Below are 23,107 nucleotides of genomic sequence, written 5' to 3'. Positions count from 1 at the left end.
GGCAGTGAATCCTTGAAATAGTGCTTAGGTTTTTCGCAACATCTGGAATCTGCGTGGATCCACAAAATTCCATCCAGCCAGCTTTCCCCAAAGTTTCTCAATAAAAATGGTATCTCACTTATGTGGGTAGGCCTAGAGCCTGCAACAGGAAACAGGCCAAAATACAACATGGACCCACCACACTTTAACAGATAAAAGGGACCCTTTTTTGGCAAAATGCCTACCTGTGGATTTTAAACCCTGCCTCAGCCGGCACCTTGGGAAACCCAGCAAACCTATACATTTTAAGAAACTAGACACCCAGGGATAGCCAGGGATGGGTGACTTGTGTGGTTTTTACCAGGTTCTGTTACCCAGAATCCCTTGCAAACCTCACACTTAGCTAAATAAAAATCCTAACAATTCTGTGATGGAAAGTTCTGGAATCTGCGTGGAAAAACAAAAGTCCACCCACCCCCTATTTCTCAAAGTCTTTTGATAAAAAAGGGTAGCTCCATCACCTGTTTTGTTTGCATCTTTAAAAGGGGTTCATAAAATAACAGCAATAGCTCCTTCAGTCTACTGCAAGAGCTCTGAGATTTTAACCAATTGTCCTCAGTCAATTACAAGTCTGCATGCCCTTTTTAAATGTAAATCGCTGCTTGGCTTTTTCCTTCAAGTCACTGTGCTATTTTCAGGTCCTCTTGCTTCAGAATAAAGCTTAGAGCGAGTTCAGTCTTTAAAGTAAATAAAAAGAGCTCGTACCGTGTTCGTGGTCTTTTAATAAACATTACCGCGTCTTTAGATGGGTTGCTTAGCAACCGTTTGTTGATCTGTTTTCTTTCCTCTTTTCAGGATTCAAGAAATGCAGAAGGTATAGGAGCAGAAGCGTCGAAGCGGAAGAGGAACCAGCCGGATCCCTTGTGCGGAGACGCCTTTGCTGGGGCCTGGGAGCTGAGAAGTGCAGCAAGAATCCAATAGTCGAGCCCAAGTGGAGACAGGTGAGCGCTGAGAATGGGAAGCGAAGCACTGGGGAAAGGCTGTAGGGTTTAGTCTTTAGCGCAGCTAAGTCTGCATGTGTCCAGAGACTGCTCTTGCTTTGTGCATAGCGCGCGTATTAGCAAGGCGGTTTACACATGCAGAGCAAGAGTTGGAAGACATGTGCCGCCTATCACATGATAGTTTGCAAGCACAATTTGTAAACAAGCATTGGCAAATGTTCACAAAATGCTCAATGTCCTTCAATGCTTGTCATTAAACCCATGTATTCCAATAATGCGATTATCTTTAAACCAATGTATTCCAACAATGCGACTGACAATTCACCAAAACAAGCAACATGTTAAACAGCAGGCAGTGAATCCTTGAAATAGTGCTTAGGTTTTTCTCAACATCTGGAATCTGCATGGTTCCACAAACTTCCACCTATCCCACATTTCTCTAAGTCTCCCGATAAAAATGGTACCACACTTGTGTGAGTAGGCCTAGTGCCTGCGACAGGAAATGGGCCAAAACGCATTGTGGATACACCACACTTTCACAGTGAAAATGTACTCTTTTTTTTGCAAAGTGCCTAGCTGTGTGTTTTGAACCCTAGCTCAGTCCGCACCTAAGGAATCCTAGCAAACCTATACATTTTTTAAAAACTAGACACCATGGGGAATCCAGAATCGGGTGACTAGTGTGGCCCTCACCAGGTTCTGTTACTAAGAATCCATTGCAAACCTCAAACGTTGTAAAAAGAAAAACACTTTCCTCACGTTTCTGTGATGGAAATTTCTGGAGTCTGCGTGGATCCACAAACTTTCACCCACCCGCATTCCCCAAAGTTTCCAGATATAAATGGTACCTCACTTGTGTGGTTAGGCCCAATTCACATGACAGGAAGCAGCCCACAATGCAACGGGAACTGACCTTTTCTTTTGTCTAGCTATGGATATTGAGCCCTAGCTCGGCCGGCTCCTAACGAAACCGAGCAAACCAGTAATTTTTGTTTTAGCTAAACACTCGGAGCAATCCAGGATGGGGTGACTTAAGTGGCTCTCACCAGGTTCTGTCACCCAGAATCCCTTGCAAACCTCATATTTTGTAAAATACAACACATTTTTCTCACATTTCTGTTATGGAAAGTACTGGAATCTGTTTAGGTCCACAAATATCCACCTACCCCCGAATTTCCCCGAATCTTCCGATAAAAATGGTACCTCACTTGTGTGGGTAGGCCTAGTGCCTCAGGCAGGAAAAAGGGCAAAACGCAACGAGGAGACACCGCATTTTTACAGTGAAAACTGACTCTTTTTTTTGCAAAGTGCCTAGCTATGGATTTTGAACCCTAGCTCTGGTGGCACCCATGGAAACCTAGCAAACCTATACAGTTTTGAAAACGAGATACCTAGGGATATCCAGGATGGGGTGGCTTGTGTGGCTCTCACCTGATTCTGTTACCCAGAATCGTTTGCAAACCTCAATCTTTCTAAAACAAAACACATTTCCTCACATTCCTGTGATGGAAAGTTCTGGAATCTGCGTGGATCCTCAAAGTTCCTCTAACCCACCATGCCCCAAAGTTTCCTGATACAAATTGTACATCACTTGTGTGGGTAGGCCAAGTGCCTACGGCAGGGAGAGGTCCAAAATGTATTGTGGAGACAAATTTACCTACCACAAAACAACCTGATTTTGCAAGGTGGGGCACCTGTTTTGGGGCCTGGGCTTGGCGTCCATCTAGCAAAACATACCAAACTCACACATTTATGGAAACTAGACACCCAGGGTAGTCTAGGGAGGTATGTCCTGCATTCATCTCCCAACGTTTTCTACCAAGAATCCCCTGCAAACCTCAAATTTAGCTGAAACAAATCATATTTTCCACACATTTCTGGGTGGGATCACCGTGCCAGCACACACACAGCATTTACCTAAGTCTCTTGAGTAAAATGATACCTCACTTTGTGGGTGGGCCAAGGGCCTGTCACTGGGAAGGGCCAAAAACATAGGGATTAAAGGTATAGCACAGCAAATGTTAAGCTTTTCAAAAATAAGTTTTTAGCCGATTCTAACTGAACTAAATTCAGATGTGTCATAAATATGGAAGAAAAATAACTTTTAGATAGATAGACTTTTCCTGTCCGAATCTCCTGGTGGGTAAATTATATTAGCTCCCTAGCAGAAACCCAATGAGTGATTATCCTAGATGATGTCCAAAAACTGCTCCCAGAGCAGAGACAAAGGCTTGGGTGTGGGGAGGTGTTTTTGTTACTCTGGTAGAGAGTCTAGTTAGAGTGGGCCCAGCAACTACTTTTTACTGCAAATGGGCCTGCTCTGTCACAAGCAAATATTAGGTGAGATCTGGAAAGTCCCAGCCTTTGTCCTCCAAGTCAGGCAGGTTCCAATCCCAGTTGGGGGAAAGCTGCCCTCTCCCCCACAGGGTTTGGTGAACTGGCTTTGAGTGACCACGGAATAGGGGACTGCTCATTGCCCTGGTCACACTTCTAGGTGGGAACATAGGCTCTACTTAAGGGGATCCCCATCCAGGAGTTTGAGAGTGAAGGGCACTGTGGGAGTGTTTGCAGTAGGGCAAATAGGAAAACCTGCAAAAGATGGTAGGGCTACTCCTGGGAACTGTCACCCTATTGGTTGGGGAGGGGTCAGGAGTCAATCCCACCCACTAACTAGTGCCAGGCATTAATGTGGCTCCGGGGTACCTACGTCCTGCCATCTGTGACCTGAGAGGAGCACTGAAGGACTTGACCTGCTACGGTCATTGCCCAGGAGAAAGAAGTGAACACCAAGGATCACTTGGCTTACCTCCTGTGTAGCTATAGGGCCACAACAAGCTGCACTGGATTGCCCGGAAGATGAGCAACAGAATGGCCAGGCCCAGAAGGACCAGCTAAGGGAGGACCTTAATGAGTTTTTGTAGAAGCATGAGGACAAGGAGCAGGAGCCGGAAGACCAGGACCAGAAGGATTAGGACCAGATCCAAGCCAATAAGACCAGGGGGCCAGTTTAAGCAAGGCAGACGAGGGACTAAGTCCCGGTAATGCTAGGAGGTCCAGAGCTATTAGAACCAGGACCAGAGCAAGAAGTTTAAAAGGATCAGCACCAAGAAGACAAGAAACAGGTCTAGGAGTGCCAAAGGGACCATGACCATAGGACCAGAGCCTTCAGTACCAAGTGGAGCAGAAAGACCAGGACCTGGGGGTAGCAGCAGCACCAAGGGGAGAAAGATTAGGAGGAGCAGAACAGCCAGATCCAGGAAGACTAAGGGGACTTAGTCCAGGAGGAGCAGGACCAAAATTACGAGGATCTGAAGAACCCAAACAAATAGATCCAGTACCAAAAGAGCATAGACTATTGGATGCAGTGCCAGAAGACGTGTGGATAAGGCACAAGGCCAAGAGGGCAAGAATGATCCAAACCAGGAATACAAAGGCACAGAGGGAAATGTTTAAGCAGGTAAGGACACAAGAGGCCAGCTAGATTTAGGGTATCAACAGAACAAGGAACTGATATACTAGGAGTCAGATGAGGAGTGGGAGAAGGATCAGAAGGACCAAGTCAAACGAAGGTCACGAGGATCAGCAAAGAACTGCCCGCCACAATGTACCAATCAGGCGATCACCCCCCATCTGCAGCAGTGTACAACACAGTGTACCCCAGTTCTACACCCCGAGTTTGTTCAAGTTTATATTAAGGCTGGAATATCAACATCCCTACGATATTGTGCTAGCATAGAGAGCACACCTTACATCCCAGCATACACCGAAGGCTGCCTCGCATGGGTGCTGACACTGCTCCACCGCTCATCCCTTAGACCCATAATCGACTCTGAGGCTATGGGAGAGATTATAGACCATGATGTTACCTACTCTCATGACAAAATGTATAATGAATGCAAGATTTTCCGTGTCTACCAATACCATTAATACTACTGTGATGTACGTGAATACAGAAAATGGCAATAAAAATATTTTTCAAAAAAAAAAGAGAAAAGGAAGAGCTAGGACAAGGGGGGCTGAAAGGGTCGGGACTGGCCAGGAAGACCAGTGCCAAGTAGATTAGGCATACAAAGGCAGAAATAAGGAGGGCAAGAAACAAAAGGATCAACTCTAGTGCGCACAAAACAAGGAAAGGAACACAGACTGTGATACTTAGAATTGGAAAAACCATAAATAGGCAAACCAGCCTGAGGGTGGGGAAGACTAGGAGAACAGGGCCTGACGAATGAAGAGGAGATGGTCATGCAAACAGACCCAGCTGAACAAGAACTAAGAGGACAATGACAAGGAAAATCAGTGGGACCACAACCAAGGGGAAAAGGATGCTCAAGCCACAGAGGACCTGGCATAACAGGACAAAGAGGGAAAGGAGGACAAGGACAAGGAAAGCTAGGATGACAGGAGCCTTAAAGGGAGCGTGGCTTAGGAGCCAATGGGACAGGCTGCGTGAGCACTGAGCTCCGCGCCCGATCCCCCGTATTTCTCCTGTCACCAGCACCTCCCGATCCCCCAATTAGAGCTACTGGCACGGGGGACGACCTGGAGCGGAGGGGGCACTGAGATCTACCAGTGGAGACGCCGGAAAGGGTCGGGTTGACCAATGGAGAGAGCGACGGACCTGAGCGCCGGTGGACCTAAGATGGCGCTGACCCTGCGTTTCTTTTTCATCTGAGTCCGGCTGTGGTGACCCTGAGAGTGAGTGCACAGCTGTGGCTGGGAACGCTACTGGTGGAGGAGCGCTGTGACCCCCTGCAGGCTAGCGCTGTACTAGCGGTGGCGCTGGCGTGAGGAGCAGTGCCTGGCCAGAGGAAAGTGAGCTCCCTGGCCCCGGGGTACACAAGTCCGGCAATCAAGGTTTGCATTGGGCCCTGAGGTGCATCGACGAGCAGTGTCCGGGAGCCTGGCCGCACCTCTCACGCCTATTTTGAGTGATTCTGGAGTGGAGTGCATCAGGTGGAGGCGGGGCATTGAGCGGAGACCTCCAGAGTTGGCTGCGGCCGGGCCCCCCATCACGGCAGAGGGCCCGCTGGTGTTGCTGCGGAAGCCCGTGAATTGGAGGCGAGCTGAGGAGTGAGGTGGGCGGCGGATGCTGCGTGGAGAGTAGCCCACTGACTGGAACCTGCTCATTTGGCCTCCAACGGCGCGGGCCCGGTGCTGGGACGAACTACTGCGGCCCCAGATAGAGCTCACTGGGACACACCCGGGACTCTCTGTCGGCGGGACCTGCCATACCCTCATAGCACACGATTGAGCCGGCTGTGCTGGCGGGGGGGAGACCTTGCTGGGTAGAGCAGATTCCGCGACGGTCGCGGGCCTCATTGGGGGGCCCTACCCATTGCAGGCGAAACTGTGGTCAGGCCGCGCGGTGCGGCTGTTGACGAATCCCTGGGGTGCTGTTGACACGCCCCACGCGCCGTGGGGGCTGAGTGAGAGAGCTGTGGGTCTAGTGGGAGGAAGAACGAGAGCATTATTGGACTGCCCCGTGGAGCGTTGAGTGGGCTGAGGAGCTGCAGCAGGGAGGCACGACAGAGGGAGAGGTGGTGAAGACCCCGTGGGCAGAGCAGGGACTCACTGGAAGACGCAGAGTCCCTTGGTGATGGGGGGCTGCTCTCATCTGCTCCGCGGAGAGCCTGAGCGTACACCTCAGCCGGTTCACTGAGTGAGTGACTGGTGGTGGGGGTGCTGTGGGGTGGACACCACAGATGTGAACCTGAGTGGATGACCCATAGCTGAGTGGCATTGCACCCGAGGAGCCGGGCAGGCTGATTGCGAGGAACAGAAAGAGCGGCTCCGCAGGACCGAAAGGAGGGTGTGGGAGCACCGCGGTGCAGGATGGGAGTGTGTCACCTGGAGCGGCCATGGGCAAGCCTCGGGGACGGAAGGAGGGTGATCCACCATCGTCGGATGCGGAATCCCTGCCCCAGGAGAACACGGTTTAGCAGGAACTGCCCCCGCACTCTGGAATTCAACTACAGCTAGACAAAATACTGGCGGCCATCACGGACACTCGTGCTGCTCTCCAGCAGGACGTTGCACAGGTTGCAACGGGACTGGGCATATTGCGAGCAGACCACTCGAAACTTGTTGACCGCGTTAAACAAAATGAATCTGCAGTTCAGGAGCTCGGCCCGGCACAGAAAGCGCTAACTGCGCCACTGGCGGATGTCCAGGATCGTGTCACGGTACTGGAACGACGAGCTGAGGATGCGGAAGGCAGAAACAGACGCAATAACATCCGTGTGGTGGGCCTGCCAGAGAAAATTGAGGGGTTGGACATAGTGGCCTACCTAGAGACTTGGCTACGGACTGCTCTGGCCCCTGAGGGACTCTCGAATTTTTATACCCTGGAGCGGGCGCACCGAGTCCCGGCCAGACCGGCGCTGCAGGGCCACCCGACGCGACAGGTGGTTGCGCGACTACTGCACTTTCGGGACCGCGACCTGCTTCTACGGAAGGCCCGCAGCGATGGCCCCTTTCAAGTGGACAACAGCAATGACACCCTCTTTCTGGACTACTCGTTTGACATCCAGCGAAGCCGCATGTCCTTTCAAGCTGTAAAGAAGGAACTACGTGCGGAAGGGATATAGTATTCCCTCTTTTTCCCAGCCAAACTACGCATAGTACTGGACGTTAAGACCCACTTTCACAATACGCTGGAAGAGGCCTGGGAGTGGATAGAGTCTTATAGAGCATGGAAGGATGGCCAGGAAGCGGAGGCGCGTGAGCTGGCCTGCGACTCTCGACCTCGCCAGTCGCAACGCCTACGGCGCCGCAAGCGAGGACCGCAAAAACCATCGACCTCGCAGACGGCCATGGAACGCAAGGGGGCCCTGGACGCGGTGTTGCCGATATCCGGTGAACTGCTGAAGACCACACTGTAAGCATTTGAGCATGACAGCGACAAGGGCCAATCGGAGGGGGCACCCTCGGTGTCCGACGATCAGAGACTGCCACTGGCCACCCCTGGGACAGCGGATGGACTGCTGGATGAGTAGATGTTGGACTATTTGAGGGGGTGGGGGTCTGGCTCTTGAATACTGTCCCGCAGTGACTGTCTTGTTTGACTGAGGATAGCAGTGTGGTCTTGGAATGGGGGTGCTGAGTGCTTGACTTGTGAGTGAGAGAGGTAGAAGTGGCAGCAGGGATAGCTCAGGGGATTCGGGGAGCGGTCTTAGATGGTGTGTTTAGTTTCGGTACAGACCGCGTCCTAGGCCCTATCTAACCCCCACCGGATGTTCTTGTTTTGTTTGCCTTAACTTTGCATGGGGTGTGCAGTTGGGGTGGTTTAGATGGCATTCACTATGTTGGTGCCTGTTCTTGGGGGGGTGGGGAGTACAGCGGGTGTGGTGGGACTGATTGGGGTTCGATTTGGTTGGTATGAGGGAAACTGTCTGCTGCTGCGATTAATTGATGAAACTGTACTCTCAAGTGTTGTATTCAGGTATATTGTTGACACTGTTTGGCGGCAGGGGGTGGAGGGCTGCTTTGAGTGGGTTTTTGAATTGCAATTATAGGTTCGACTCCTGATGTGAAATGTATAACCTGGAATGTTCGGGGACTGCACTCCATGCAACATAGGTATAGGGTACATTCCTATCTGGTCCATAGGGGAGTGCAAGTGGCCTTCCTGCAGGAGACGCACCCTACCAAACCTGAGGGGCAGGCCTTGCAGTGTAGGTGGCACGGGCAGCTTTACTATACTACTTACTCTGCCTTTGCGCAGGGGCGCTGATCTGGATTAGGGCAGGGTTCCCATTTCAAATGGTAGATCAGATGGTAGACCCTGGGGGCCGTTATGTTGCGGTAAGAGCCTGACTGTACTGCAGAGAGGTGACCTTCTGCAGTGTCTATGCCCCTAAAGTCGAGCAGGCGTCCTTCCTGGGGACACTGTCTTCTGTCCTTGCCGATTACTTCACAGTACCGGTATTGAGGGCTGGGACTTTAACTCCGTTGCTGATGTGGCCATGGATAGATTCCACCCTCCACTGCCCACGGCCCTGATTAATAACTTGGCGGGGGTTCGTGCCCACTGGCAGGACAATTGGGGACTTATTGACATCTGGCGAGTGCAGCACCCGAAAGACAGGGACTATTCCTATTATTCGGCCTTGCATGACCTCCATGTTCGGTTGGACGCCGTTTTCTGTAGCTCTGGACAGGCACCCCTGGCGGTTAACAGCGAATATTTGACACAAACCATATCAGACCATAATCCGCTTTTGGTGAGTTTTTGTTGGATGGTGGAGCGCCCCAGAATCCCTCACTGGAGGTTGCGCCCAGAGATGTTGGAGGATCCGGTCTTCCACGCAGAGCTGAGTGAAGGGGTAGAGCACTACTTTGCAGAAAATGCGGGTAGTGCTACGACGGTGGCCCAAGAGTGGGGCGCTTTTAAGGTGGTGGTCCGCAGGATCTGTATCGCCAAATGGGTGGGAGTCAGGAATCTGCTCCTGCAGGAGATCGAGACCGCTGAGCTGTTCCTGCGCGAAACTGAGCGGGCTCACTCAGATGGCTCTGGGATGCATGACAACGTATTGGCTCGGAGTGAGGTGGTGGCGGCGGGGGTAGAGCGGCTCTGGTGTTTTGATTACAAGGCTTTTACGGCTCGCGCACGTGCTGAATGGGACAAGGTGGGCAATTTGTTGGCTTGGCTTGCGGACCCTGCCCCTAGGTGCGTGCCTATCCTGGCACTGGCCTCCCCCTCTGGACGGCTGGAGCATGAGCAATATCGTATTAATGACGCCACGCTCACCACCACCACCGCGTTTCTTTGATTCAGCCTGCTGTGAGCCTGCTGTGAGCCGCTGCTGTCCGCGGGTCCCGCTTCGCGGACTTACAACGGCTGCCAATTTTCCTCAAGGGGTATCACCTGTGACCGGCAGGGCTGCGAGGGTAGAGCGGGTGGACTCCATGGACCAGGAGTCCCGCGCGCCCGTTTCCAGCTGGGCTCCTCTCCCTGCCGGCCCCGCCCCCATCACAGCAAGTTTAAAGAGGCTGCCAAAACGCACCACGGCGGATTCCTCTCTCTGACGCCACGCTCACCACCACCACCGCGTTTCTTTGATTCAGCCTGCTGTGAGCCGCTGCTGCTCGGCGGACCCGCTCCGCCGGTCCCGCTTCGCGGACTTACAGCGGCTGCCAATTTTCCTCAAGGGGTATCACCTGTGACCGGCAGGGCTGCGAGGGTAGAGCGGGTGGACTCCACGGACCAGGAGTCCCCGCGCGCCCGTTTCCAGCTGGGCTCCTCTCCCTGCCGGCCCCGCCCACTTGGTGACCCTTGTGAAGCTACAAAAAGGAGTTAACATCCCCGCTGCGCGGGAGCGCGCGGGAGGGCGCCGGGAGAAGCCCGGGACAAGGGCGGGACCGTCTGTGGCCGTCCGTGGTCGGACGAGGTTGGGTTGGGCCCAGAGTCCTGGACAAAATCACATTTTGTTAGACTCCATTTAGTTGTATTCTGTATCTTATACATCATCCCCTAAATATGGCATTAAGATCTGGTAAACAGCGCCTAATTCATATACAAACTTCTAAGGGTGTTGTCTCTGGTCCCCTTGATGCTTTTATTACCAGAGCAACGGGAATTCTAGAAAAGGAAATAGAAATGGTAGAACATAGACTGTCCTTGGATTTAGTCACCGGGAAACGTTCTTCAATTGGTGCCCTGGCACGTGCTAAAAGCCCTGTAACCAACGCTGCTTTTAATTGTATTTCTACCACAGAGACTGAGGCGATAGTCCATGTAGATGGAGATGGAGCAACTATATCCCCGCCCCAAGATAATAGGGAACAGAACTCAAATACCAATCAGACAAGCTATGAGGTTGATAGCCAATATATTGAGGACGATGAACGCAGTACGTCTGACGCTTCACAATCCTATATTCCCACTTCCCCCAGTGTGTCCAATCCGCCACAAAATACCACAAACCCTACATCCCGGAAAAGAAAACATGTTTCAAGTCCACAGGGGGAAAAGGTCCAAAAACAACCCAAAATTGATCTTACCAATAGGGTGAGTTCCTCCCTTTCCCAGACCCACCAAGGTCTCCCAATGGTGTATTGTCCTTCGTTAGCTCCCTCTGGGTCATCAAATCCTTGCCCAACCTGTCTTAGCAGCGATGATGTTTTGTTGTCTAAGATGGAAGCAATGTTAAAAACTTTATTGCTCCCGGTTTTAGAGAGAACTAGGTTAATGACCGCTAAAATAGATGTTTTGGAATCAGCTGTCAATACCAACTTGGGCCTCTTGCAAAAATTAACAACACCCGTTACTGGGATGGGGGTTTGTAATTCTACTGGGGGCGTCAACCAAAGAGCGGGAAAATCTACAGTGATCCCTTCAGGGACTTCAGCTGCTAATAATAATAAGAAACCCCTAACAGGGGCAAAATCAGCTGCTGCCACTTCGACCACTGTTAGTAGAGCTCCCGCAAAGGACATTCCGAGGGACAAACGCCCAATAGCTGCCAATAATGCACCAGCGAAACACCTTTTGCCGAAAGACATGTTAAACCAATCAATCAATACCCCAGTCCAAACACCAATAATGGGTAAAGATCAGAAAAATCCCCAACCACATAGGTCTCTGAGGATGGATAATCGAAAAATACGACCAATACCCAGAGTTAACCTACCGCCAGAAGCGTCCCAATACACCATCGTTTTAACTGGGGTGGCCCCTTTAAAGGATGGTATTAAAGAGACCCAAGGGGACCTGCGGAATAAGGTTGTATTTTGGTTAAATAAACATCGTCCCCTCCCTCCCTCATCCCCCACTGAAATCCTTTATGTAAGGATAGTTGATTGGGTGGGTAAGGGTTTAAAAGACCTAGAAGGTGACTGCATTTTGATTTCCTTTAAAGACCCCTGGGTGGTGGACAGAATTCAAAGGAAAGCAAGATTTGCCCGTCTTGGTGATGTTCAGACCTTGCACCTTGGTTATTTTTACCCCCACACACACACTAATTATCCAATGGGCCCCAATCAGTGGAAAATTAGAGGGGGGAGGTCCCGAGAGCCGATAACACCCTACCCCCCACAGTACCCCCCGCTCCTTAACCACTTTGAGGCTCTGTCCGACTTAGAATGGATAGATTGACTGTGTGCATCGACCCTGTCACCTAACCTGTCTACCGAGAACGGGGAAGGAGTGCAATATCTACCTAACCCTGCCTTGGTATTAAATGTGGATCACCAGCCTATGTCCAATAAGAAAGTCAGAACACCGGCGACGCCAGTTGGGGAAGGGGTTTCTATTGTTAATATAGAAGATAACAGAATGAGTAATAGGCTAAGAAGTGTTAGCTTACCTAATCCCCTTTCCCCTTCCAATGTCAGCAATAACCTTGTAGAAACCGATACATTGATAACTAACTTTGTGTCTTGGAATGTAGCCGGAGCAAAGACCCGTTTGGACTCTGAGGATTGGTTGGAGTTCATTGATAAATATGAGGTTGTGCTATTGCAAGAAACTTGGGCTACAGCACCCATATACAAGGTCGGTTTCATAAACTTCTTTAAACCAGCAGTAAAGGGTACCAAAGGGCGTGCTTCAGGGGGACTGACAACGTGGGTAAAACAGGCCTGGGGTTACTCAGTTTCTGAACTGTATGTGGATAACCCTGATATTTTGGTAATAAGGTTGCGTAAGGCAGGGGGTCAGGATATGCTCATTATCAACATATATTCTAGAGGCCTCCCTGGAGGGCGATGCCCCCAGCTGATAGGTGTCTTAGACAACCTTTTAACTGGCTGGAATAAAGGAACATTTATCATGTTAGCTGGTGATATAAACTGCACAATTGAGCCACTCTATCTGCCTGAGGATAATTGGGGGTTTGTAGAAGATGCCACATGGAAAATCCCGGAACTAACGAACCAAATACCAGTTAAAGCAACGGAGGCCGCCCTGAGCTGGACTGCTTTCTGTCTCACTTGGGGATTAAGTGCCGTAAATGGTCGTACCAAATCGGACATTGGAGCCAACTTCACATTTGACAATGGTGTGAGAAAGAGTCGTATCGACTATATTTTTTTAAAAATGGAATTTTGGAGCCTAATTGTTGACATGAAAATTGTTATGCGTCCGGAAAGTGATCATAACCCACTGTCTATGAAACTTAAAATGCATGACCTGATAAGACTAGCGGAATCAGATCCTAGGGGGCAAGGGGTTTTATCCCTATCAAATGATCGGAGGAGACTGAAATGGTCAACCATATCAAATGATGCAGGTATTCAGGCTAGCATAGAAAATGTGGTGAATCTTGCTTTAAATGGTATGATGACTGTTGTTGTTGGTAGGGGTCAGATCGAACTAGATAAGATTATGGGCATGCATGATAAATGTTTTTTCGAGCTTAAAAAACTTCTCTCGAAACCCTGTAAGAAAGGTACTGGGCATTTGCAAGCCCCAAGAGCAAAATGGTACAACAGAGAGTGTAGGGAGGCCCATAGTTTTTTAATTGAGAAAGTCAAATCTAGAAATATGAGCGTATTAAAGGTGGCCAGGCAAAGGTATAAAAGAGTACAATGGGTAGCCAAGAGGGAATGGGAAGATGATTTTTGGGCGGATCTTTTGGATGCCAGTAAGTCTAATAACCAGACCAAATTCTGGGACATTGTTAAATGTGGTAAGGATGGTGACTTTCGTATCCCATCCAACCATGTATCCCCGGAAGCCTGGATAAATTATTATTCTTCCCAATTTTGCACAGAGGTCGCTGACTCCCTGTCCACACCGAACCTGTCATATGTAATGCCCCCTTGTGATGTGATCATGACTTTCACCGAAACTTAAACGGAGATAGCCCTAGGCTTAACAAAGTGGGGGAAAGCCCCTGGGTTGGATCAAATCCCAGCTGACCTGTTTAAGGCAAATACAGGCCTTTGGGTTCCCTATTTAACAAACATAGCTAACGCCATAGCGAGAGGAGCCCGTATCCCTAAAACATGGAAGGGGGCTGAGATTCTCCCTATACATAAAAAGGGAGACAGATCAAACCCAGGTAACTATCGCCCGATCAGCTTAATTGATTGTTTTCAAAAAGTTTTCGCTCGCATGATTTTGGCGAGAGTGCAGGGGTGGTTGGAACTTGAAAAAATTCTGTCCCCATTGCAGGCGGGCTTTAGATCTGGTACAAGTACCATTGATCAGGTGCTACGTTTTTGTATGATCTTTTGGAAGGTTGTCATGCTTGGCGGTGGCACTATTTTTGCTGCCTTCATAGATTTGAAGTCAGCTTTTGATTTGGTACCGAGGGGAAAATTATGGCAGGTTTTAAGGGACCTAGGTATGCCGGGTGAATTAGTTGAGATGATTATTAGACTACATGACGAGAATTTCGCCAGGGTAAGATGGGGAGCACAAGGTCAATTTACGGACTCGTTTCCAGTAACACGAGGAGTTCGCCAGGGGTGCGTTCTCGCTCCCACCCTTTTTTTACTTTTTATTGACCAAGTAGTCAAATTCTTCATGTCCACCAATACCGATGCTCCATCCCTGGCGGGGACTAAATTTCCTTTGTTGATCTTTGCCGACGACACCCTACTCCTATCAAAGACCCGGGGAGGCCTACAGCGGGCCTTAAACCATTTTGAGGAGTTTTGTAATAAAAATGATCTCCAGATAAATGTGGGTAAAACTAAGTTTATGGTTTTATCCAGGAAAAAACCAATACGTAGCAGTGTACAACTGAATGGGGTCAACTTGGATCAAGTTGACACCATGACGTATCTGGGGGTCACTTTGGATTGTCGGCTGTCCTGGAAAGAACAAATAGCAACCCAGCAGCTAAAACTTGCCCAACTGACCGGATGTCTTCTGCGTGAGCAGAAGAAATCAATTACAAAACGGGTCATCCCCGCCCTGCGAATATACGACGCCAAAATTAATGCCGCCACAGTTTATGGGGCAGAGCTATGGGGGTTTATGGATCTTTCGAGTCTATATAGAATTCAGTGTAGATTTCTCCGTAACCTGGTAGGGTTGCCCCAATCAACCCCACTGACCCCTCTTTGCCATGATATGGGCTGTCCTCCAATTATGGACATGGCAAGATACAGAGTAGTGTCCACTTGGAGACCCCTATGGACCTCTGAGGATCTTGTACTATTTGCAAAAGAGCTAGCAGAAGTGAAGGCCATGGGGGGGTCTGAGCGGATCCCATGGCTCCGCTCGGTGAAAAAGAGTCTGTGTGATATGGGCCTAATCCATCTGTGGGTGTCCCCAGGTACCAACACTTTCCCCTCGAAAAAGGAATTTAAGGATTTATTTTGGGCCTCAACCCGCCTTTCCCTGGTACATGCCTCTAGTTCTGAGGGCCTGACGGGGCGTTTTCTAAATTTTAAGCTGGATCCTGCCCGCGAGACCTATTGGGATCTTATTACCAGGCCATTGGATAAAAAATTGTACCACCAATTTCGGGTAGGCTCCTTACCCTTGAATTCCTTTATCTCATCCTGGGGTAAAACCTCCTCAAGCCTTTGCAGTTGTTGCCCTGATCGTAAAGAAACTGAGGGCCATTTTCTGTTCGCCTGTCCACAATATACAGAACCCCGCTCCAAGTGGCTAAAACCCATTTTCAAACGAGTACCATGTAGAAAATCCTCGGATGCAATATGGGCCCTAAAAACAAATACTTCTGAATTTATTGTGATATGTTTGGCCAAGTTTTTAGGTTGGGCTTGGGCAATCAGAGCTAGAAGGAATCTAACCTCTTCCTGATTATATCCTGTAAAATGTAAAGTGTTTTTGTGTGTGTTTACTGCATTTTTCAGAATCAGTTTTATCTAATGTCTTGTGGTATTTACAAATGTTTAATAACTTTTTACCTGTGGATTTTAGTCCTAGTGTAAAACTTGATAATATGTTTAAATTGGTTTTATATAAGTGTTTGTACATTGCGGTGATTTTTGATTTGTTTATGAATGTTTTTTCTTTTGTCTTTTATGATTTTATCATCGAAATAAAGACATTAAAAACTGAAAAAAACTGAGTTGTTTCGCTCCTTTAATGCGGATCTCTACACCAGTCAGTTGCTGACAGGGGAAGGGGAAGCTCAGTCATTCTTGAAGGGCCTGGACTTACCCGCAATAGAGGAGGAGGAGACAGAGGCTCTTGGGCAGGATATTACTTTAGCTGAGATTCGCTGTGCCACTATGCACTTAGCTCGCAATAAAACACCTGGGAGCGACGGCTTGCCTATCGAATTCTATTCGGCATATGTTGACCTGCTGGCTCCTAGACTGTTGGTGATGTACCAGGAGGCTCAGAAAACAGGGGTATTGCCAGAGTCTACTAGGGAGGCCATCATTATACCGCTTCTTAAGCCCGGGAAGCCGCCGACTGACCCGGCTGCGTACCGGCCTCTGCCTATGCTTACTACAGACTATAAAATACTGAGCCGCATGCTTGCTACTAGGCTCCTTCCTCTAATGACGCGGCTGGTGTATGTGGACCAGGCTGGCTTTATCCTGACACGTAATACTGCCAGTAGCGTACGTCGACTGAAAGAAGTCTTGGATGAGGGGTGCAGGGGACAGGAACAGGCTGTAGTGCTCTCAGTTGACATTGCTAAGGCATTTGATAGCCTCGAATGGCCCTATCTGTTCTCGGTTATGAAGGAATTGTGGCTTGGAGCCGGATATGTCAGTTGGACTAAAATCCTGTACTCTCTGGCAACGTCTAGAGTTCGCGTGAGAAGGACGGTTTCCTCCTCCTATCCCGTGGGGCGGGGAACAAGACAGGGCTGCCCACTCCTTCCGCTGCTGTTTGCTCTTGCGATAGAGCCGTTGGCGGCGCGGGCGAGGCTGGGAGGCGCATACCGGGGCCTGCAACTCAGAGGCCGCGTACACCATATCTCGCTTTTCGCAGACGACTTCCTTATGTTCTTGGAAGACTCAGGGGAGGCACTGGATGGGGCGTGCAACCTCCTTGACCGTTTCGGAGATGTCTCGGGCCTGCGGGTCAATTGGACAAAGACCCGTGTTTTCCCAGTGTCTAGCACATGCGACCCGCCGCCGTTACCGCCCGATCTCGCGTGGGAGCCCAGATGCCTCCCTTATCTAGGAACGTAGGTGTATCATACGCAGGAGGACCTGCTCGAGGGTAATATTGAGAGACCAATGACATGCCTGAGGAGTAGCATTCGGTTCTGGGGGTCCCTGCCATTATCGGTGGTGGGTCGAGTTGCGCTCCTGAAGATGGTGGCGCCTCCTCGTCTTTTATATTTTTTTCGGACCTTACCAACACGCATACCGGTGGCGTTCTTCCGACGACTCCGCTCGGCAATGGGCAGCTTCATTTGGGGTGCGGGCCGGCGTAGAGTAGCGCTGGAAACACTGATGAGATCACGAGATGAGGGAGGGCTTGCCACTCCAGATTTTGAATTGTACTATCTGGCTGCGCAGTACCAAGTTCTTACTCAGGTGGTGGCGCTGGAGTTTAGAGGTCCAGAGAGGGAGACTACGCCAGAGATATCGAGGCATGTGCTATCATTTGTGATGATGCAGCAGAGGCTGAGGACTGCTGACTTATCAATGGCGGAGAGCACCTCGCGATATTGTTGGAAACTGTTCCACAGTAGAATTGAGGTGCTGCGGCCTTACGCACCAGAGATACCACTGGGCATGTGCACAGCGCTGCCGCATGGTAGTGATTGGTCCGACCTGGCGGAGTGAGAGGAGCTGGGTCTGGAGATGGTGGGTGACCTGTACGCAGATGGCACGCTGTTGCCACATAGTGCGTTGCGGGAGTCTTTTGGCCTTCCGCGTGGTCACTTCCTGATACACGTGGCCTTGAGTGTAGCCCTACAAAAATATTGGGGTGCTGGCCTTTCTGAGCCCCGGATGAGTGGTGCATGCCAATATGTGGTGATGGCAGCGGGCACATGTAAGGCGATTACCTGTCTATATAAATGAATGTTAGGAGACAGGCTTAACCTGTTACAAAGATTGCGGGAGCATTGGGCGATGGACTTAGGCAAGGCTATCCGGGACACGGCCTGGTCGCAGATACTTAAGAGGGCATGGAAAGGTACCAGAAATGCTAGGTTCCAGTTGATTCAATTCTTTGTGTTACATAGGGCGTATCTCACACCTGCTAAAATGAATCAATACTTCTGAATTGTTACAGCAATGTGTCCCCGTTGTCGTACTGCGGGAGCGGACTTTAACCATATGTTGTGGGACTGTCCTCAACTGGGAACATACTGGAAGGAGGTGACCGGATCGCTCTGTGGGGTGACTGAGCGGCAGCTTGATATGGATAAGAAGGCGGGTCTATTACACTGGTTCCCACATACTAGTAAGAATAAGATAACTATTAAGTTCATAGACTTAGGCCTCATCATAGCCAAGAGAGAAATAACGTCACACTGGAAGGCAGCGGTTGGTCCTAGCTATGCTAGATGGAAGGCAGCGTTGCATATGTGGGCGGGGAGTGAGAGAACAAACCGAATGCAGCAAGCTCATAGGTCCCATAGCGATATGGCGTTGGAAGCGGCAAGGGCGTGGGAGGCCTTGGTAGCGGACCTCCAGATGCTGGACGTGGATTTGATTCGGATTCTGCATCATCGATGGGAGCGGAACAAGCACGAGAAGCTCCCTCCGGACAGGAGGAGATCGGGGCAGTGGGAGGTCCCTGTAGCATAGGAGGTTATAATATCTAATCGTATAAAGGACGGGAGGACCCGTAAGATCATTACACGTGAGAGAAGTACCTTGACTACACTTCTTATATGCACACCATCGCCAGCAGCAGGGGTGGGGGGATGGGTGTTGATAGTTGTTGAGGAAGACCAAGAATGGGGCATTGCTTCGAACTGAGAGCCTGGACTCGGGTGCGGCAGTGTGTTGGTTAAAGAGCTTGAAGTTGCAACATTGGACTTAATGGGGACTGTACATTTTGCTCATTGGTGCATTAGTGTTGAGTCTCCTCTTAACACAGAATGTGGGACGCTTTGTATTTGTATTGGTCCTTCTTGTGTCTTATTTTTGTTTCAAAATAATAAAAAGATTTAACAAAAAAAAAAATTGACAGGAGCCTTAAAGATTCAAACCATGTGACTAAGACCAGGACAAAGTGGACATGTTAGTCCAGGATGAAAACGTGCAAAAGAACCAGGGCCAAATGTATCATGACATGTTGGAGGAGGACATAGATAAGTAGTCAGGTCAGGGGTGGTTGGACTAGGGCCATTAGGACCAGGGACTAGAAAGAGCAGGATTAGGTGGACTAAAAGTATCAGAATAAGTAGGACCAGGAGCAGGGCTAGGAGGACCAAAGAGGTGAGAACAATGAAAACAAATAACAGATGTGCCAAGTGGAGAAGGAACTAGATATTGAGGTATTAGGGCCAGGCTTTTGAGAATCAGGGGAACCAGGACAACTAGGGCCACAGGACCAATAGGAACACAATAACCCGGTTCATCCCAAGACCTAATAAAGAGGACCAGGAAGAGTGGATGCAGTACCAGATGGACCACAGGGACCCGGGCAAGTAGAATCAGAATGATCCAACTGGGAATACTAGGAGTGCCACTCTTGGGAAACCAGGATAACAGGGCTACGTGGATAAGGTCCAAGCAGACCAGCAGAATCAGGATCAGGATAAGGATCAGTAGTACGAGGATAGGGAATCCCAGGAATGGATAATATAAGGATGAGTAAGCAGCAGGACCAGGAAGCCAGGATCCAACAAGCCCAGGGTCAGATAGGACTACAATCAAGAGAACCAGATTCAGGAAACCTGTACTAGAGTAACCAGAACTTAGTTGGACGAGGGTCTAAATGAGAATAAGGAGGACCAAATAAACCATAAAAGAAGGACTTGGAAGAGGACTTGGAGGTGGACCAACGCCTAAAGGCATGGAAGGACCTCAAAAAGAAGGAAGAAGACCAGGTGCTGGAGGACACCTATGTGTTCTAGGCCACATCTACGAGTGAACCTTTTTGGTAAATGGTTCATATTCACGCTTTCTATGCTGCCAGTCCCCCACCTCTTAGCCTACGTATAGAACTGGTAAGTATTTGCAGAAAAGTCAGAGCATGCAAACTGAACAAAAAGCTGGGACTGTTACACTCTAACCTCTGAGTGATAGAAGAGTTTGTCTGATGCTGGCACAGTAGTCCGGGTGTGGATCTGAGGGTTTAGGGACTTCAACTTGGCAGGAAAATGTAAAGGTTGGTGGGTGAAAATGTGTGCGTTCTTTAAAGGATGGCAGACAGAGTTTGAGAAACTCAGATGGCTGAAGTCAGGAAAATGGTATATTGGATAATAAAGAGGTCAAAGGGCTCTTGCAATCATCAAAGGGGAGTTCAAGATAATAAGAAGGCTCTTATATGGAAATAAGGGGTGATGGAGGCGTTAGCTATATCATCTCAGATAGCTCAAAGAGGGATTTTTTTGTGACTCCCCAGATATTTGCACTAACTTTCCATGTGGGTGTATGTACGGTGAATAAGTAGGAATCGTGTATTAGTAAGACTCCTTGTGTGGTGAATGTCTAAGTGTATGGACTCGTGGGATGCATTTTGCATGACATGAAGGAGAGTAGATACAGCTTCCCTACACAGTGTCCGTGTACTGACTGCCTCCTTGTGTATGGAGGGGGGAGAACCTGAACTAAAGTAAGGGAAAATGGAGAAAAGCTTACCCAGAGAAACTATGTAAGGTCCTTTTTTATCAAAGGGCTACAGATTATTTATTTATCAGTGACAATGTAGGGTAGATGTTAGGAGTGAGGGGTAAGTCACAGATTTCTCTTGTTATTGATGCTAACGTTTCTAAGCAGGGCTGCCCTTTTGTCTATGCCTGATGAATGCTCAGGAAGGCTGGAGAAAGCTAGGTGCCTAGATCATAGGCTTTATTGTGACCTTGTTCTGTATACTCCTGTTTGAAGCCAGCACTATTGCTACTGCTGTGAGAACCATCACCTAGCACAAAGTTTGCGTCTGAGCAACAGCCAGAACAAGATATTTTAAAGAGAATCATCCCATATCAGTTCTGAAACCTCAATAGTGGATCCATATTCCCTCTCTGGAAAATTAGTATTAAACTGGAACTGTGAAAAGATTGATCCATAGGTCACAAGTATGGAGGTAACAAAATGTCTCTGAATATTCAGTGTTTTTTTTGTTTCAATATTTGTAATAAAGTAAATGAATAAACTTTGCTTGTGAGTTTTGTTTCTTCTGTGTTTTTGATGCTAATATGTGTTTTTCTAATTTACTGGGAAAATTCATTCATATTCAAATGACATTCAGTTCAATTCATTATGGTCCCATTCCTTTACTTGTGGCTCCTCAACTGAATACTTCTCTGATGGCCCAACAGAGTAGGAGCCATTGATGAAAAGAGCTTATACCATCTACCCTATTTAAAGTAACACTTGGTTGTAAGAGTATAGGAAAATAAATAATGACTCAGTCACCCTGGGAGAAAACCCCAAGCATGAGGGACCATTCATTTTTTCTGCTTTTCAAAAACAAACTCCTTCTTTTAAAGGTATGCTGGCCAACCATTACATCTGACCCTTCTGTCCTTCAAATGGTTCATGCATAAACAGGAATCACTATGACAAGAGTTTCTATAAAGGTAGAGAGTTGTTCACACAGCCAGCGGACAACTCAAAAATCTTTTGGGGGGGAAGGCCCTTCAGGATGGCGGAGGTATTGCTCTCTGCCACACTGGCGGAGTTAACTCCATCCTTGATACTCTGAATCAGGACCATAGTTTTAATCCCTACTGTCATGAGATTGGAATATAGTCTCTTATTTGTATTCTGATGGCCACATAATTAGGGGCCCTATGCAATTGTTTCTATATTGATCAAATCACCCTATCTATTAGATGTCACTATGTTACTGGGATACAACATTTTCATTTGTTGTTTTTTCTTTTTGAAATTACTATTTCTAGGTGTTGTAGTCTTATCAGTTTCATTGAACTGAATCAGAATTAATATTTCCAGAATGTACTGATTTACTGCAGAAAAAGGTACCCTGATAACATGGAGCCTTTTGATAATCCTATATCTCGCCCTGGTACATTACCGTGGCTTTGTGAGTGAGAGTGAGCTCATGGCTTTAGAGAGGTTAACAGCCTTAACTAGTTTTGCAAAGGTTCTAATCATCTTTCTCATTAGTCACCTCTGCAGGTAAGAGTAGAGGAATAGGAGCATTTGTGGAGCACAATACAACTACATTAAGGGCCTTCCAAGTAGGCATGTCTTTTCCAATGGTGTAATGGAGTTGCATACTGTACCAAGTCTGTCCAAACACTTTAAAACATTTGGGACCTTTAGACCAATAACTTAGTGCCTGCATCTCAGCCACTTTTAGAACTAAGGGCCTCATGTCACAAAATCACATGGATCTGACCACAAAAGTGCCAATCATTATGTACAAAACACTTTTTAAGATTTGAAAAATTATTTTGATTAGTAAGGGGACATTTGTGATTATAATTTCAAATTTGGGAAGGATTTATTTGAAATTTTGTGACTGCACTTGGTGGTGCAAACCATTGATGAGCTAACAACCCTCTAGTTGAGCTGGTTACTAATTTACGAATGAGATAGAGTCTACTTAGGACTCCTTTTCCTTTCACTATCATGCTGGCACTATCAGGGTGAGATGTTTCCCAAAACAAAACAAGGAACATATGGGCCGGGATGCCCGGCACCCCTCCCAACACCAATTCCCCATGGGAGGAGACAGACACAGATTTGAACTTTTGGAAGGCGGGGGGGCCTCACGACCCCCCTGGCCGTATTTATTAAAATATGAAACAAAATTTAAAACTTTAAATTAAAACGTTTCATGAATCATGTACAAATTCAACTTCAATTACATCTTGATGAAGACAGGTTTTTCAGGCTAACCTTAACAAATCTCTAATACAAAGGTTTCCTAGCCGAGTCTAGCATCCTGATAAATGCATTACATTTGAATTTGTACAACCTAACATTACGGGCCAACGGCAAGGTCTTAACCGGTGTCAGATCCCTATCACCAACTTCCCGCCCTCACGGTGTGAGTGGCGCATGCGCAGAGGACTTTACCCTCGCCGCCAATTGTAACTTCCCTTGTCGTGGGGGCCCCCTTTCACTTGACGCCATCTTAAGGT

Source organism: Lissotriton vulgaris, unplaced genomic scaffold (assembly GCF_964263255.1).
Source record: "Lissotriton vulgaris unplaced genomic scaffold, aLisVul1.2 SCAFFOLD_971, whole genome shotgun sequence".
NCBI classification, from domain to species: Eukaryota; Metazoa; Chordata; class Amphibia; order Caudata; family Salamandridae; genus Lissotriton; species Lissotriton vulgaris.
The sequence above is the reverse complement of the archived record's forward strand: the minus strand, read 5'-3'. Positions refer to the sequence as shown.